This window comes from Anser brachyrhynchus, assembly GCF_964034855.1.
Source record: "Anser brachyrhynchus genome assembly, chromosome: 2".
NCBI lineage: Eukaryota > Metazoa > Chordata > Aves > Anseriformes > Anatidae > Anser > Anser brachyrhynchus.
In genome coordinates, this window is record NC_137695.1 from 111,683,954 (window position 1) to 111,701,570 (window position 17,617).

The following is a 17,617-nucleotide window of genomic DNA, read 5'->3' on the forward strand; positions in this document are numbered from 1 at the left end:
AGGTTGTGCTCTTCCCTGTCATGGCTGAATGCTAACTTGGGCAATTCTCTGTAAAACTGCAGCATTACACCTTTGCTTGAATGGTTGGGATTGCTTAAGACATCTTCATGGCGTGATGTCCTCTCAGTGGTAGCTAGCAGTGAGAGCAGAAGTGTGGTATGGCCATGATAACATAATATTCTTCATGAATTAATACATTGGATTTTGCCGAAGGGTAACTATCTGAGACGAGGTCAGTAGTACCGCAGCTGTTTCTGTCACCTTGCCTAGGAAGCTGGAGGCACACCACTGCATTGTGCATGGTAGATTTACCCCTAAATGCTTTAGAAGAAGGTTGCTAAGAAGCTGTCTGTATCCTTGGATGAGTTGCCAATGGATTAGAAGCAAAGTCACCTGAAAGGTACAGACTTTCAATGCTTGAGTGAAAGTATCTCTCCACATTCTTTCTTTTTTATTATTATTATTTTATTTCCTCCTGGTACAGAAAGAACATCTGAGGGAAGAAGGGGAAGCTAACAAGCCTAGCTTATTTTGCTGTAAAGTGTGTACATGCAGCACTGGAGAACACTGCAGATATCTGTGAGTCTGGACAGGTTAAAAAAAAAAAAAGAAAGGGGAGGGGAGGGTTAATGAACTGTTAGGTGACTGATGGTATTTCTAACCCGAAGGAGAGCTGGCCGCCTCAGAGCTGAGGTTGGTGGTGTTACCCACAGTAACTGCTAGCTCGTGTTTGTGTGTAGTTCGTTTTTATTTTATTGTTCGGGTCAAAGATAAGCCAGTGGCTCTGTTAAGTGTGGTGAATATCTGGGAATAGCAGCGTGGTTCTGCTGAGCACCGCTGCCAAGACTAGAGCAAGCCAAGGGAGAGTGATTCTTTTGTCAGGGACAGAAATGTGGTCTGACACAACTTTCTTATCAGAGGGAAGGATTTTTCACTTCAGGAGGAAGTTTGGCTGGGAATGCATTGGATAACATTTCTCATTTTTTCAGGTCTGCGGGAAGTCCTGTATAAATGCATTTTCCATTAGTATAATAGCTGTGTTACTGTCCCTCCTCTCTAGAGAATGTTAGTGGCTGTGGATGTGGGCAATAACATAAAGAAGACTAAAACGCTCTTAATCTGTGTGAGTCAGCAAACATACCTTGCATGTTCACAGCCAGGAGCCATTTGCTCTTGGCTCATGCCACAGAGTAGGCAAAACATGGTTCTCTTTTTTTTCTAATTTTTCATTCCAGGAATTTCTGAAGTTTCCCTTGATCCTTTCCAAACCATCGGGTTGTAGTTAAATTAAAACCTGGCCTTTTCTTTTGGTGAATACTTTGTGTAACTGGCAGTGTTTGTGTGGGTTCCAGCCTCAACTTGGATCACTTTGTTTAAAGATTGGGAGCCTACATGTATTATAGAGAAACTGCATTAACGAAGTTGAAGAGATGTGTCTTCTAATTGCAGCCATGAGACTGGGATTTGTTAGATTTGATTTTTGAGTTTTCTGGGAGTCTTCACTCAAACCACGTAGTTTGTGCTTCCTCTCATTCCTATGTGTAAAATGAGGAAAAAATTATACTTGATGGTACTAGAAGAGATCAGCTAGTGTATGCAAAAAAGCCTAGAGATGAATAAATGAGCTCCTGAGCAGCTAACACGCCTCCCCTGCCAGCCCCTTGCATGGTGGTATACCAGCTGTGCAGTGGTTTCAGACCTTTTTGTGGTGGAAAACTAAAATCTAGCTCCAGTGCTAGCTCACAGGCCTGCCAAAGACCAAACAGGCAAAAAATGGACTATTGTCTTCCACCTCCCAAGCAGCGGGAATTATTAACTTATTAATTAACTAGTAATCACATACAAATATGTATTTTATTATAGTTAACAAGTAACAGTCGTTATGTTTTAAAGCAGCTGGTGGAAGAAATCCACGTTGAATAAAGGCATTGAGCTGCAATATCAAGGAGGGGTGACGAAGTGCCAGCTCTGGACGTCCTTGGGTTTCGGCCTCGCGGTGCTGGTGGTGCTGCGGTGCTGGGTGAGCTGCCAGAGGGTGTCACTGCATGCGTTACGGAGAGGGAAGAACGAGGTGGCGAAAGGGAATAAAAGTTCAAGTGTAAATTTCAGTTTCGTTGTTGAGCTAGAAGTAAATACAGAAACATGGATGAATCAAATCCTCACTTTCCTGGAGATTACAAACATTTCCTGGAGATGCTTAATTATATTGAAATGCTTAATTATATTTATTTATTTATATGTTTTTTGAAATAAATATCCCGGCTGTTCAGGACCAGATCCTCCGATATAAAAAGTCACATTACTGCTGACTTCCATACCCATTCTGTCCCTGAGTTGTTTCCAAGTGCTGACTGTTACGCACGACGTGGATAACGCTGGTTTTAAAAAAAAGAGAGAGGAAAGAAAACCAGAGCAGGCTCTCCTCAAATCCTTCAAAACCTCCTGTATGAAATTGTTGGTGTTTGCAGACCTCAGTGCCAAAGGTCGCTCTGGCTGAGGGCGCCCGTCTTCCCCCGCCAACTCGCCGTCCCCACAGGCAGGCTGGCTGTGGAGCTAGGCCCTCACAGGCCGCTGCCACCAGAAGACGCACGTGTATGTGCTCGGCCAGCCCGAAATACACCAGCCTTGCTGGCTCTGGGCTGTTTACGTGATGTACATTATTACCTCGCGGTGCCTGCACTTTCGGAGAGGCCTCTTCCCCGCAGGCCGTTGCCAAGGCCCGCGCTGTCTCTGTGCGTGTTATCGCGAGGATGACAGTTTAAACAGGGCTTATCGCTGTGTATTCAATCAAGGTTTATGAGGGCTGATAAAGATGTCACCTAGTTGCTTTGTGTGTTCATTAAAACGCTATTCCTCGGTAGGACTTTGCTGTATTATGTTCTTTTTTTTCCCTTTCTTCACCGATTTTAGCTATCTTCTCAGGAGAGGTGTACGTGTATGAAGGGGAGGTGTGCTTGCTTTAGCACCATTATTTCTGCAGGGAAGAATTAAAAAAAAAAAAAAAGAAACTAGTTTGGTTGACCCAACGCTATCTGCATTTAATATCTCGTGTTATCAGAATTGCTTATTTAATAATTCAGTAAACTTTTCCTAGGTTTAGCTTGCCCGTGGCAGTAAAGCGATTTGTGTGCACTTTATCTGCTGTGCGGTGCGGTGGCTACAGCACAGGGGGTGCTGCTTGTCCCTAGCGATGCTTGGACGTTCCTTGCCGCTTGCTGCACACAGACCCGCTCATCTCTTTTCCTGATGGGTGGAAACGGGGTACTTGCGACACAGAAATGTAAACCTACTTGGTGAATTGGTTCAGTTGCAAGTCAAAGCCTGAGGAATGATTGCTAGAAATAAATAGGTACTCATGTAAAATGTGTCGATAATTTTCATGTTATCTGGATATGATGAACAGTAACAGAAAATGGACAAAAATATTTTATTTTATTGTGTTCTAAGCTTCATTTTTTATTTTTATTTTTTTTCCCCTTGATCCATATCCTTTTCCCAGCTATAGTTTAGAATAAGTACACTGGCCTAATTGTATCTGGTAACATTTCCATTTCTGCCGATCTTCAGATAATCTCATTTTTACAGTAAGCAGAAGTTGTTCTGTTGCATTCTTGTTGTTTGAGTAAAATTTGTTGTAAAACAAAGCAGATACACAAAACCATAATGAAAAATGATTAGTTGCAGCTGTTTGCTGTATTATATAAGAGGGGAATGTCTAAGGAATCTATTGGCTAAAAAAAAAGTTGAAAATATCTAACAGACTCAGGACCCTAGCTCAGTCAGAAATCAGTTGAGATTAAGCCCGCGTGTTTAAGCTTTTTTGAAAAATGGGGAGAAACTGAATATCCTTAGTTGATTCCTTAGAGCCCCAGGCCACGGCAATTTCTTGTTGTTTATGCTGCAGCATATTGGCCCTCTCTGTATCCTACAAACTTTGTGAATACTGATAGCTGTCGGCATTTCACAAATGATTCTTTCACTTTTGTTTACAATTGCTGCTGGCAGGCACTGGGCTATCTAAGGCTTTAATGCTGTGCATGTGCTTTCATAATAAAATGTTATTCTATGAGGATAATAACACTTACTAGAGATCAGTATTAAAATTAAAAACAGAGCCTCTCCACCATCACTTGTTAACACTTCTAATGATTGTTTGCTTATTAACACTAATTTGTTATACGCTTCCATTTTAGCTCTATGATGTCTGGTCTAAGCATGAGGCACTTCTGTGTATAGTAATTATGCATAACCAGGCTGATCTCTGTAATAAAAGTTACTGTAGCATGATCTGGTCTGCTTTCTGTGAAATGTTTTATATTGGAACCAATTGTTGACCCCTGCCTTATCAATTCACTCTATCTGTTTGTCTTTAAACAGGAGTCACGGTAGTCTCTGGAATATTTGCCTGGGATGAAGCTATTTTAGCTGCTGCACTGGTGTCCATTTAACCTTGATCATGAAACACACGCTGGTCATCCAGCAGTACAGAACTTTTTGAAGCAGAATTGCTATTGTTTGTGAATAGAATCTATGGAATATAGCAGAGTGGAGATCCTTAGGGCTTACTCCTTGGTGCTTTATGAACACAATACTGTGCTTTTTACATTTTGCTCTTTATTATCACTACAAAGCCTCTGTGGGCTCCAGAAGAGAATTAAGAGACCACTTTACTAATGTATTGTGCAAACAAATAACAAAAATACAGGTTTCACTAGACACTGTGCGCAGCAATGCCATCTACCTGCCTGCTTGTGTGTGGGAAGCATCTTCAGATTACTCCATCATCTTCTGATCTGGTTATCTCTAAGAAAGCTTTATTCATTTTTAAGATTTTATATATTTTTTTCTGTTTTCTTTTGTTTTGTCTAACAGTCTCTCCCTTTGCCTACCTTAAAAATAAACAAATGCAAAAAAAGATTGTCAACCTCTTCGTTTTCTTAAAGCATTATACCGTGGGCAGTCTGAAAGCATAACTAATTTGCCTTTTGGTATTTTTTGGAGTTAAAATAGAAAATACCTTGATTCCAGATTGCTGATGGGTTGAGAAAGCCTCATTCACACAGTAAGCCATTTTGGCAGGGTGTGGAAAGGGGATCTGAAGCAGGGCAATAAAATATGCCTTTGGAAAGATTTCCAGTTTCTGTGCAGAGGTCCCATCCCTGATGCATTTGCTTACACAAATTCTGCTAAATCACCAGAACATGATTACCATCCAAAAGCTATCTGTCTTTGAATGTATATTGATTTCTATTTCCTCATTTAAATCCAGAATGTTTATGTGAGCAGAGTATTGATGGGGCTGAAAATCTGGCGATAATTTGGTATATAAAAAAATAAACACTCTTAAATATTAACAATGCCAAGAGATCACTGGTCTGTTTCTACCTAGCTGAATGGGAAGGCATTCTCAGTGCAGAATAATTAACTATTTCCTTTTGTTCTTCGTTGGGTCAAACAATATATTCACCTGTGTTCATACAGCTCTCATTTTAGCCACACCTGGTAGTTGTTCCACCGACAGCATCAAACCTTGAACGTGTAGCTGGACAGAAACTACACTTCATTGTACACTACCCTCTTGGCATTGGCAGTTGTCTTCACAGTGGGATCTTAGGCTGCTATCACCATTCTTTGGAGGAGTGTCAAGAGGTCTCAAAGGCTTGCTGTCACTTCTCCCCTTCCATGTTGAGAGGGGAACCTTGGCAAACTGGAAGGAAGAGGGGTCCTGTTATGGGAAAAGCTCTGAACAGTTGTGTGTGCCAACACAGCTACCTTCCCCGAGCAGGCTGCTGCCTCGTGCAGGGAGGTGCATGTGGTGCAGATAAAAGCACCGTGGCGGTGCTGGTGGTGCCATTGCTTTGCTGCAGTGTGTTGCACTGTAGCCATGGCATCTGGTGATTTATGAATGTGTGTAGACTGTTGCTATGTTGAGGTGTGATTAGGTATTCATTGATAACAGCCATGCTGTTTCTGTCTAAAAGAAGACTGAAGCCTATCCAGATCTGTTGAGAAGACTCACTTGCAAGTTTGCATATGTAGGTGGGTGTTTATGGGCACTGAAAGCTCAAAAATGACCATCCTCTTTAACCCAGACCCTATAGGGAGGTTAGTAGCTCCAGCCATTGCCTATGAGGCTGTGGCAATTGATTTTCTCAGCTGAGAAAGAAGAGGAACAAACCTTTCTCCATCTGCCCTTTTAGAGCAGTCACTTACAATATTGCATGATTTGTTCTTTTCTGGTCACCCGAAATACTCAGGGATATATAGTAAATGTAAGCTTAGGGAATAGGCTTGTTTCTTCTTTAGATACCTTCCATGTACTTTAAAGCAGACCTCAAGGACTGTTGATTGAATACCATTACACTAGAAAGCATATTAGCTAAATACAGTCAGAGGCTTTACCCCACAGGTATTTGTGTACTCCCTCAAATTTATGGAAATTTCCATAGCACTGATTTAGCAACTACAAACACTTTTTTTTTTCTTCTAATTAGTGGAGTTACACTGCAGGCTGGTCAAAGTGTTGTTATTTTAATCCTTATCCATCTTCCCTGCAATGTTACTGCTACTTGTGCTAATCTAAATGTAAATTGTAAGCTCTGTGGGACAGTCTGTCCCTTGCATTTGAAACATCCCTCTTCGTTCTTTTTGTGTGTGTGTATGTTTTATTCAATGTGTGCGCACGATCCTCAGAACAGAATGCCTATCACTTGCCTTATATGTTCCTCGATGATTCTTAAATTCATGTCCCTAATTGAGACCACTCGTGATCTCCCCTTCCGACCATGAATCAAGGTATCTGCAATAAGCCAGCAGCATGGAACGTATTTTAAGGTATCTACAGCATGTCCCACTAGAGCCTCCTCATTTCCCCAGTGACCAGGAAAAATGAATTGCCTGTGCAAGACGCCTGACAATCAACAAACCAGAATTGTTTGGGAAAAAGGAAAATAAATGTGTGGGTGGAGGGAGTTACAAAGAGACGGAGAACACCCTGCAGTTGCCTCTCCCCCTCTTGTGAACTGAGGTCCTGCTCCGGTGCAGCTGCGGCAGTAGAGCCTAGGCTGGGAGAAGACTTTTGGATGTGTAGGCTCCCGGCCATAGAGGGGTTTTACGGGTCAAAGCCAATACCTGTATGTTACTCCACATAAATAAATCATATGCCTGTAAAATACATGCTAAATTTTGCTGCTGGGTCCTGTGGGAGTAGGAAAATAATTTAACACAGCTGGATGCTCGTTCGTCTTCTAAACTGTTTTTATGGTTTAAAAGAATAGCTTCCTAAATTGACGTCCTATGAAAAAACAGGGAGTAGGGCTGCACCAGAGTGCAATGCACTGGTGTCACCGTAATTAAAAGATCAGCTCTCCCACTTACCTTCCACAACATCCCCGTTCCCTCTAATGAAGGAATTTTTACCTAATCCGCCTGAGCAGCTGTTGTCTGCCAAATGGCCGGGCTGCGCTCCTGGTGGAGTTAGCTCTGGCAAGAGGAGTTCTCCGGTTCCCATGCTCTTCCCTCAACTTGAACTCAAGCGAGGAGTCCCTGCGGTGCGTGGATAGTGAACTAGTAGTTGCAACAATAAATATTCATTTGCAAGGCTCCCAAAGACCCTGCAAGCTCCCAGCGCGACCCAACCTGAGGCCTGAGGGGAGATGCTGGATGGAGGTTGGCATGACAAGAACTGCTGCGTGGCTGCTAGCCTCAGAGCTTAACTGGCCAAGTAGTTTCTTCACTGTTTCCCTCATCAGTGAAAAAGCCAAGCTTTTGTGAGGTTGGTGCAAGTTGAGTGAATAATTTGAGGGACTTTGAAGACAGCAGGTGTGGAATTAGTGATAAGCACAGGAATGCCTCATCCTATGGCTCCATTGCTCTGGTGCCTGTGATCCAGGTAAGGGAATGACCTGCCTAGGCCCAGGTGCTAAAGCCAGCGTGCTTAGAAACTATTGTGGATCTGCTGGAAAAGTCAACTCGGCTCTTTGAGGAAAAGTGGGAAACCAGTTCTCATACTTGATCCACGCAGCTAGCAGCAAACAAGCAGTTGCTTTCAGCTGGAAGACTGGTAAATGCCAGGCAGGACAATAAAACTTTATGGTGTAAGCAGCAGCGCTCCTAAAGGCCTCTTGGTTTCTCCTCCATTTCTGGCCTGCTAAAGGCACTCTGGTAGGTTCTGGCAATGGGGAGTTGGAAGAAAGCTGTGTGGCTGTGGGTACATGGAGAATGTAGGCCCTTGTCGGCTCCATGCTCCCTTTTAAAAATGCAAATTGATAAATAAACACTGAAACAATGGGGCTCCACTAATCCTTTTACAAAGGGCAAATTGCTAATCTAACTCCCCAGCCAGGATGGCTGCTTTGCCTTAACAATAGCTGCATTTATACCTTATGTTTTACTTGCAAACTGACATGTAGTGAATTGGAAAGGGTTTCGGCTCACCTGCTCGGTGGGGCAGGCGGCTAATCCTTTTATGCTCCCAGCCCTCAGTGAGCAGTGCTGCCATTTGATCGTGCTGGAGGGAAAGAGGCCAGCACGCCTCTGCCAAATTTTCAGCCACGTTAGACTTGGTTGTGCTTTAACAATGCCACCAGTGTCTCCAGCACAGGGAGGGAGAAAGATCTATTCATGTCTTCATCCGCAGGGCGACCGGCCTGCACACCCAGGGCCTGATCTTCAGAGGCGCTGGGCACCCCAAGAAAAGGTGCTGAGCTCGATGACTTTTCCACTTTTCCTGTTTTTATCACTTTGCAAGTGCGATGAGTCCTTGCTGGTGAATATTGGCAGCAGGGAGCCAAACCAGGGCATGAGTACACAGGTCTCTGACATCCTGGGCCTGGCTGGGCCTGTGCTAGGCCATGGTAGAAAACCAGCAGTGGTGGAGAAGGGGCTGAGTGTCCTTGTCCACCAGGCTCCCCAGACTGGGAACCCCAAGTCTGTATGGTGGCCTACCAAAGGTGAATTGGTGCCAATGGATAGGTTGTGCAAGCCTTTACCTTGCCCAACATTCATTATTTATTCTGTCAGTTTAATAGATGTGCTTGTGGTGCCTCTGTCCTAACTACTTCTTTTTGTTGTTACTTGGTCTTGTAATTCCAGCACTAGATCTGATTCAAAGAGATGGAAATAAGATTTTTTTCTCAGTCATTTTTGTAAGCAAAATGTCTCCAATAGAAAACCATGAGTCCGTTTGGAAATTAAGGAAGTGATCCATAGCTGTAGGAGGGTAATTTGCTGCAAGGGGAGGATTGAACTGATGCATCTCAATAGGCAGCGGATCTGTGGGTCCCTTCTTCCATGTAGCAAGCTTTATATGAGATTAGTAGAGGAAAATCAGGATGTTTTCCTACTTATTTATTTATTTATTGATTGATTGATTGATTGATTGTCCTTGTTGGGATTATATTTGTAATCTCCCAGTGTCATGGGAGAATAACCTCAACCTGTGCATTTCCAAGGAGAAATTACAACTTGCATCTGGCAAAGCAATTCTTGCCACCTGTATTTAAGCAATTCTTTGGAAAGAGATGCAGGAGGAGTCGTGGGCCAAATGTGCCAGACAGACTGAAATCCACACAGCTAGCAGCAACGCAGCAGTTGCTCTCAGTCAAAAGATTCACAGACGCCAGACAGCCCAACAAAATGTTGGAGGATCTTGTTAGACATTGCTGGTCTGAGGTCTTCTCTTCACTACTATGAGGGGAGTGTTGATGCAGCATCAGCTCAAAATAAAATATAGACAAGTAAAGGACATCATAGTATTTTTTTTTATCTGTTAGCAGAGTGAATTACAGACTGTGTGAAGTGGATTATTAGAATTTAAAACCTAGGTCATAAAGAGCTATGAATTTTGTTTTGTTTTGTTTTGATTTTAACAAGGATCTTTGCTTCAGCTAGCTCAAATTAAGAATTCATCTTCCCTTTGCTTAATGAAGGCAGAGCTGACACATGTAACACCCATAAAAGAGTTATGGAGAGAAGCTGTTTCATGTCCTTTTCCATCTCACAATACTAAGAAAAACTCTTGTGAAATTGTTGGTCATTATTTTTATTAGAACTTCTGTTTCTAACTATCAAATTTGGGAATGATACTGTATGGCTGATGAGCAGCAAATAACTACCTATATTTTAGAATGCAGTGTTATGGGATTTTCGATACTTACTCCCCTGTCAATCTAGCTTCCAATACAAAAAAAAACAAAAAACAACCAAACAAAAAACAACCAAACCAAAAAACAGGACAGAATTTGGTTGAAAGAATAATTAAATACATGCAGGCAAACATTCAAGAGAAAAAAAAAAAAAAACCTAGCAAAAACCGGTCATGGTAGACTAGCAAGATTGCTTTATTTTATAATGTAACTGTATTTATAGATAAGAAAATACACATTTTTCATCATTCACATCTTTGTTAAGCATTTCTAATATTTCAGATTCTTTTCTGAAAACATTTGAATTCTGCTAAAAGTATTATTTAAGTCAAATGAGAGTATATATAATAGCACTGTAATATAGGTAAGGAACTGGCTAATAACGCAACAGCAGTGACTTACGTGGGAAAAAGAAATAATAGATTCAAGGGAGTTTTCTTGGCAGAGTTTCATAAAAATAAATCTGGTGACCAAACTGTCTTAATATTTTCACCGAGTGTCAATGTAGGATCATGCTGATGACCTGAAGTTGGGAAACATAATCCATAAAGAGCAGGATTTGGATCTCTACAAGGAGAATGAAGTAATCACAGTAGCAGAAGCAGTGTGCAATGTCATGCTGCAAAAGATGAGATCTTGAAGCATTTAGGGAGAAATGCAGTATCAATGCAACCTTTTCCATGGAAAAGGGGAGCTTTGTGTCGTTCATAGCACCAAGCCAGTTGCCTCATATGAAATGCTGTGTATGGCTCTGGTCAGCTGTGCTCTTAGAAAGAACTCAAGAAAAAAATTAATCTGCATTGAAAATAAGTGCAGAGTAGGGCTAGCAGAATAGCCAAGAGGCTGGAAAATCGATAGTATGAGAGAGGCTGAACCAGCTTCACTCATGCTCAGAAACTACAGAAGGGGAAAGATGGAAAGGAAAAAAGAGTGGCAGGAACTGAAGATCAGTGAGTATAAGAAAAGATTTTTATCAGTGAATGCAAGGAGTATACACAAGCCATGAGTAGGCTGTAGGAGGAAATTCCTGGCATTGGACCACTGAAGTTCTGGATGAGCTTTCCAAGGTGAGCATCTTAGAGAACCTGATGAAAGTTTAAAGCGTTTAGTATGCAGATTGTCTTATTGGCAAAGACAGCAGGCAACCAAGCTGGCAGTGGGCAGGGCAACATTCATTGCAACACTGGCTTATGTTTGAGGAATCCTTTGGAAAGAAGGGCAGGAGCAGTCATGGGCCAAATGAACTGTGCTGGAAAAACAGAAAAGATGTGGAGGCTTTAGGTCAGGCAACACTTGCCTGAGGTCTTTCTTGTCCTCTCTGCCAGGAGGGCAGCTCAGAATGCACATAGCCAGGTTTGCTACATCTGAAGTATTTGCCTGGTGGTGGAGAAGAGATACTTGTGGGAACTGATAGAAGATGACCACAAAAGGGGGGGGGGGGGGGGATGGGGGGGGATCTTCCAAACCAATACATATATTTCCATATGTTTCATAAGAAGCCTTGGCGTGCCTGGGTAATGAAGGCATTGCTGTTTCAACAGGAGCCTTCAGTTCCCAGAAATGCTGTCTCAAGATCTGCAAAACAACTTGCCTTTTTTGTAGGCATCCTTGCTTGCAGTAGACGAGAGCGAGAATGAGCTCTTCAGTTCACGAGGGCAACAGCCCTTGTGCTGTCTGCTGGGAGGTGTTAATCTCCAAGTGGAGTAGGATGAGAAACAAGCACTGTCTGAGGCCATGCTTGAAGCTCAGAAACTTGCAATCTGCCCAGCTAAGCTGGCTTTCTGGTTAGGAGCACCACTGCGTGGAAACCTTCTTGTAAGACTCACAAGACTCTTGCTAAAAGAGCAGCTGAACAAATGTCAAACCCAGAAGGGGGAAGAGGAAGAAAAAAAGAGAGAAACTGAACAAGAAACTATAAAACCTGGGGGAACAATCACGGAAGGAGAGGAAGGAAGAGTGTTTCCTGGAAAATAACGAACCTCGCTGAACTTCAAATCTAGCCCAGACACCCCGAGTTAGCCGTGTTATGTTAGACAAGCTTAATCCAGCAAAAATGGGGAAGAAAAAGAAAATAAACTGAAATGCTGGAAGAGTGAATGATAACTATTTGCACTCATGTCATGCTCCTTCACATCCCCACCATGCTGCATGCCACAGAAGGATGCTGCGTACAGCGACCCCTGTGACCAGACTGCTTTGTCTGTAGATAGAGAAGAGGGGAGAAATAAGTGTGGGAAGCTGAAGAGTCTTGCTTTGGATCATCAGAAGATGAAAGTAACTCCAGACAGGCAGCTGGAGCTGGCCTGCAAAATGCAGCCACTTGGCTGCACGGGAGAAGCCCTCCTCCGCAGTCCTAAGCATACCCTGTGCGCAAAAGTTAAAAGCAATTGAAAGAGAACCTTAATGCCATATTAAATGTTGATTCATACGTGGCTGGAGCCACTGTGACCTGGAGGGCTGGTGTTTGATCCAGGTCTAAAGTGACAAATTGATCTGTAAATTATGCCAGTTCCCATGAATGGCAAAAGTCATCTGATAGAGACCGGTCGTGAAGGGTGTGACTTGGGGCTGGAGCCACGTCCTCCTGGTGTGCGAGTGCACAGCGGCGTGAGTCACTAATTGCCCTTGGGAATAGCCCTCTGCAAAGGAATGTTATCAGCACCTCTCTGGGCCCGAATTGTTCCCCACAGACCTGGGTCGCATCACTGGTCGCTAACTGCCGGGAGTTACGTGCACGCGTTCAGTTTCTTCTGCTTGAGAAAGGAGCAGCTTTAGCAAAGAATTGCTCCCAATCTGGCCCACGCCAATGGTAAACAGCTTTTGCTTCTGATCACAAATGGCACCCAAAAGGACCATCCTGACACCATTTTCTATTGTTGTAGTTCGTTTTAAGTCACTCAAAAAATAAGGAATGTTTTTTAGGAAATAGATGGAATTTTAAATGTACATCAGATGTTTAGGCCAGATGCTTATTGAGTCAATGAATCACTTGCAGTTGAGAAATATTTGCTCTGTCCACATGTTACTGCCATTAGGAGTGCTTTTGTCATGGAGCATATGGAGGAACAAGTCACTCTCTGAGCAGCAGAGTGAATTGAATTGGATTTTCATCAGCTTTCTCCACAGTGGATTCTCTGACCTTCAGCTTTTCCATGAGTGGAACCACGCTGGTCTCTCTTGGTCTTTCTGTCCCCTGCTCTTCCTCTCCCCCTTATTCCTTCCTTTTTTGCAGCTGTGTATTTTTCTCAGACTTTGTAGAACTTAACGTCTCTCAGTTTAGTTTGTTAAATTTGGTAAAACGTGGCCGACAGGATTGCACAAGTTTTAGTCCCTTAGAATGCTGAGCTAAATACGAAATGGTGTAGGTTTTGCAGCTAATTTCTGATCAGTAGCATAAATAAGGGGAATTATCTTAAAGTCAGTGATCACTGATGAGAATTAAGAGATCAGTGTCATCTAACCAACAAGAGTCCTCATTAATAGCCAAGAAGTACTGTCTGCCTTGTTTTCCTCTACTTCTGAATTGAGGACAATATCTACAAAATGTCAGAGGTGCTGAATTTATAGTCCATTCATGTTTATAAAATGCTTACAGGCAGACAGCTGTACTTCATGAGTGTGTTATTATTGTCCCAGCTAGGTCTGCAGAGAAAAAGAACATTTTTTGAAGCACACAAGTAGCAGTCTTTATCCCAAATTAAAGTTGGATATCAAGAAGGTAAAAAAGACATTTAACGATCTTCAGTTGTGAGTGGAGTTTAATTTTTTTCCACGTAGATTCAAAATGACATCATTCTTCTAAGAAGCAAATATACTCTCATGCTCTTACATAGATGAAATTCCACTATATTTTTTTGTTTCTGATGTATCCACTGATTTCTGCTGGAGGGCTTTGGGGGGCAGTAGGGCCACTTCTTTTCTGTGACACCTGCTTAATCAGAACTGGCTGTAATATATGGGCTGAAATTTGTGTTTGGGTTATCAAGACCATAACAGCTTTAAGGATTCTGGCAACAAGCAGAGTAACAAGTGTCACATTTATCTAGCTTAATTATTTAGTTCTGTGGATAGTTCATTGATGCCATTTCAGCAGTAGGTCATGTAACCATTTCCCCAAAGCTATCTGCACAACAGGAAATCATGAAAGCTTTAGACGTGTGCCAGCTGAAAAATTCCCCACTGAAGTGCTGTGGGGTTTTGCTTTATTTTTGCAGTAGGTGCTTTTCCCTGAGCTCATGTAAGAAGAAACCTCCCAGTCATCATTCCTGGACTGGAACCGGACCAGAAAGGAGAAGCTAGACAATGCAGCAAAGTTGACGTTTTGAAACTACTTCCAGTTATTTAAACAAATCTATTACCTGTTTGAATACCGGGAAGTACTCCAGGACTTCAACAGTTTATAATTTTCTCTTGTCTAGTTCCCCTGGTTTATTTTCCCAGGCCTTGTAGCTGCCATCTTGAAATGTTCTCATTAAGGCAGGCAGGTCCCCATTTTCGCTCTGTCTTCAACCCCGCAATATCAGGGCTGGTATGACAGTCCTGCTGTGTTATCCATCCTAAGAGCCTTTTATTCAAGATTCAGGTCTGCGAAATGGGGAAAAAGAAGCTGCAGGGTGGTGGTGAGCAGTGGTAGCCATCCTCACTTTGAGGAGAGGTGATAAAACTTGGCTCTGGAAGTCGGTGACCACAGCAGGAGGTGGCAGGGGCCGAGCTGCCTTGCTGGGACAGGGGAATGTGCAGTGGTTTGAGGGGTCTTGCTCAGGACCTTTAGGAAGGGTGAAGTTGAGCCCTTGTGGATGGGCACATTATTGCTTTGGTTGCAATGGGAAATCGCTGAGACGTGCACTGTTTTAGAAGAAGGATTTAAGAGCAGCTTGATACATACACACAAGTGCTCTGTGGCATAAGCAGCTGTATTCATCTAACAAGTTAAGTTAAATTAAAAAAAAGTGCTGTGAGGTTTGACAACTCTCTTTCCTTTGGGCTAAAAAACAATTTCTTGTTGCACCTTTAATTCCCCTCCTCTCTCAATAAAAAAACGATCCACTTGGCCAGGTGCAATGTCAGAAAGCGGTCCGTGTCAAGCAGCAGCATTGGCCGGTGTCCACGGGACTTTATTAAATAATGGAGTACCACAGCAAAATGTGACACAAGTCCAATGTGACTGACCGCGAATAAATAAAACACCGGTCTTTGACCACAGGGAAAAACTTGAGCTATTTTGCACACAAATCTCTGGCCCAGAGATTCCCTCTGGGGGAAGGGAAATTTTGTTCCTTTAATAATATTAACCAGACCCGTGTCCTAGTCAGCACTGTGCTTGCCATTTTGTCTTTTAGGTGCATTTTTCCTGAAGGAATGATCTTGTACCTGCCCCTGGTACAAGGTAAGGCTTGGGGCAGTAATCCGGCTGCAGAGGTTTTGTCTGCAGCTGAGTGTGGCCAGCAAGGCTTTCCTTCCAGCCCTACTACTGGGGGTTTCTTCTGCTTTGCCTTTTGCTCCTTTGCAGCCTACCCTTCCCGTGCTGGTAGGGCAAAACATCAGAGTCCTGTGTGCTGTCCTCTCCTACCTGTCTGGATTAATAACACAACTTTTGACTCATTTCCCTCCTCAAGTCATTTTACTAGCAATGCATCTCATCTTCTACCAGGTGTGAAAGGCTTTGGCTTTTTTGGTTTTCCTGTTGTTTTTGTTTGTTTGTTTGTTTTTGAAGAAGGAAGAAAGTGTGGATGGGGACAATTGTTTCCAAAGAAGCCAGCTGCTTGGAGTAGCTCTTTGCTGAGATGCCAAGATAGGCATTTTGCAGTAGATTATTCAGCTGCTTAGATGGCTGGGGACAGAGATGTTTCAGTACAGACTCTGATGCGGTTAAGAACCCATCACTTTTAAACATTTGATCTAAGACCTCTAAAGAATGGCTGAGTTGTACTGTCAGAAGTCCCAGTCACTACTCTGCCTTCCAGCTCCACTTCAGTCTTGTTTCCAGTGTTTTTGTGCCTTTGAATATTCTGTGATTTATGTTCTTGAGTTTGCACTTTGCAGTCACAAGGGAAGTCCCCTATGTGCCTTAAGGGCCCTTTACTATTGCATTTTAGCTTGACATTCCTCACCTCAGCCTGTTCCTTCACTCAGTTTCTGCAAATGAGGAGACGTTCCCACAGAGGAACATCTTCCCCCACAGCACGAACCATGGCTGGGAGAAGGACACCTACCTTTCAGCTTGAACACAGCTCCAGCCAGGTGGTAAAGGCAGGCCAGCACAGTTATTTCCTTTCTATTTCTGTTGCTTATAGCTGGGTCCCACGATATGATGCTATAAGCCCCATCCTGCTCGTGCTTCTGATTTGCTTGCCTGCCCTGCTTCTCTCTGCCCCTGCCTTCACGGTCCTTGGAGAACTACAGGCACAATTTGTCAAGATAAATGTAGCCTCTATGGATCTACACTCCTTGATGCCCACCCATACTTATTATTTAGGATGAAATGTCCATAGCACCTAGAAGAGTTGAGAACATTTGGAAAACAGTCTTTACCACATGCTTCTGCCCACATCAAATGCCAAGAGATGTGTGTGGTGTGCAGAAGGATTTAACAGCTTGCCAAATAGATGGAGACCTCACAGCATAACCAGAAGCAGTTCCTGGCAATATTAAAGTTTGCTTTTCCTCTTTTTTTTTTTGTTTTTGTTTTTGTTTTTGTTTTGTTTGGTTTGGTTTGGTTTGTTCTGTTTTTAAAACTCCATTCCCTTTCCTTTCCAGGCTACGTGGCTGTGGATCTTGATCTTTTCTTTCTGACCAGCCACTGTTGAGCTTATAAAGTTTTGTAGAGGCCACACTGGAAAAGAAAACCTGTTCTGTTTGAAAACCACTTTTATTTGCATTTTCTTTCACATGGTATGTAGAAAATTAGTCAGTCATGTGTGAGGAGAAAAGCTAACATCCCTTGTAACCAAGCAGTTGAATGCTCTATATACCTGGGCAAACAGGTTGTAGAAGCTGCAATTAACCACCTTTGACTGTATAGTAACTTCAAGTTTTCAACTTTCATGGCCACTCATTGGTGTTTGCAGAGCATTCCTAGAGCATATGGTAACCTTTAGCCCAGCACTAACCTTCAGGAATAAGTACAGACTCTCTGTCAATCCCCTATGGGGCATATGGTTAATATTACACCCTAGCCGAGCTCTTTTTTGTTTGTTTGTTTGTTTGTTTTTGCTCTAAGTACATCTGAGTCCATCAGCCCTCATTCAATATCAGCTCTAGGGCTGCCAGAAGAGCTACACTGATACTGAAATACAAAGCCTCTCGTTTGCAAGACCCTCACACATAGGGTTCTCATTATGTCGGGTGCCATGCAGACATTTAAAAAGAAGCAGTTCCTGCCCCACGACGTGCTCACCGTCTGAAGAAGTGCCACAGAACAAGGGGAGGAAGCAGCGGCGGAGAGCAGTCCTGCGGGGACTTGTGTGCGATGA

General features: G+C 42.9%; 1 long non-coding RNA gene across 1 annotated transcript; it reads left to right on the forward strand.

Annotated features, from left to right (window-relative positions):
• Positions 1-237: 237 nt before the first annotated feature.
• LOC308191056 lies at positions 238-4,921 on the forward strand. The gene is made up of 3 exons (XR_013947681.1): positions 238-579; positions 1,897-2,071; positions 4,378-4,921. It is a non-coding gene; the product is annotated as an uncharacterized lncRNA (long non-coding RNA).
• The last annotated feature ends 12,696 nt before the right edge of the window (positions 4,922-17,617 follow it).